Genomic DNA, 585 nt, shown 5'->3' with positions numbered 1-585 from the left:
AATATATATAACATAATATTTATTTTAAAAGTATATATATATATATATAGTGTGTGTGTGTGTGTGTATGACACAAACACATATATGTGCACTTGTCTGTAGGTCAGAGGACAACTTGTTGGAATCAGTTTTCTCCTTCCAGCGTGTGGGTCATGGGGATCGAATTCAGGTAATCAGGCTTGGTGGTAAGCGTCTATAGCTGCTGAGCCATCTCACCAGCCTAGGGATACTTTAAGGACTTGACAAGTCAGGGTTGGAGAGCTGGGTGGTCAAAGACCTATAGGTTCGAGTACATGGAAGTTCCCAAGGTCTCCTTTGATACAAGAAAATGAAAAGCCTGTAATGCCAGCACTTAGGAGGCTGAGGTAGAAGGACTGCCACAGTCCAGTCTGGGCTACATAGTGATTTCTAGGCCAGCCTGAGCTAATGTGAGACTTTGTCTCAAAAACAAAAGAAAACAAAACAAAAAAACAGCCGGGCATGGTGGCAGAAGCAGAGGCAGGTGGATCTCTGTGAGTTCAAGGCCAGCCTGGTCTACATAGTGAGTTCCAGGACAGCTGGGGCTACAGGGAGACCCTGTCTCAA

The sequence above is a fragment of the Nannospalax galili genome, unplaced genomic scaffold (genome assembly GCF_000622305.1).
Source record: "Nannospalax galili isolate Female #2095 unplaced genomic scaffold, S.galili_v1.0 scaffold2124, whole genome shotgun sequence".
NCBI classification, from domain to species: domain Eukaryota; kingdom Metazoa; phylum Chordata; class Mammalia; order Rodentia; family Spalacidae; genus Nannospalax; species Nannospalax galili.
Note: the sequence above shows the minus strand (reverse complement) of the source record.